Below are 440 nucleotides of genomic sequence, written 5' to 3'. Positions count from 1 at the left end.
GAAGTAAACATATGGACATACAGTGATCATTAAAAAGCAAGCTGGGACGACGCTATGGCAAAGCTAACCCCCTCTAGAGGCTTTTGATTTTTTGCCAGGCCAGCAGTATGGGCGAGTGGCGCAGAGACACAGCCGATACAGAATTGCATCGAAGTTGACAAGGAGATAGTGATGTGCAAATATGCAGCCTCATCTACTGTATGGGCGGAGATTCAGAGCACATATTCAACATTTGGCTTTGAAAGTGAAACAGACAAGGCAAAGGTTTGACTTGGTGCTCACGAATTTGATGAACACTTTGTGCCACGTCGCGAACTATAATTCACGAACGCTGCACAGTTTCCACCTGCGGAGACAACAGGCTTAGGGAGACGGCAGAATGTTTCATCCGCAGTCTATATGAGCTGGCAGCACATTGTTGAGTTTGGCACGGCCAAATA

The sequence above is a fragment of the Priapulus caudatus genome, unplaced genomic scaffold (genome assembly GCF_000485595.1).
Source record: "Priapulus caudatus unplaced genomic scaffold, Priapulus_caudatus-5.0.1 Scaffold432, whole genome shotgun sequence".
Lineage (NCBI taxonomy): Eukaryota > Metazoa > Priapulida > Priapulimorpha > Priapulimorphida > Priapulidae > Priapulus > Priapulus caudatus.
The sequence above is the reverse complement of the archived record's forward strand: the minus strand, read 5'-3'. Positions refer to the sequence as shown.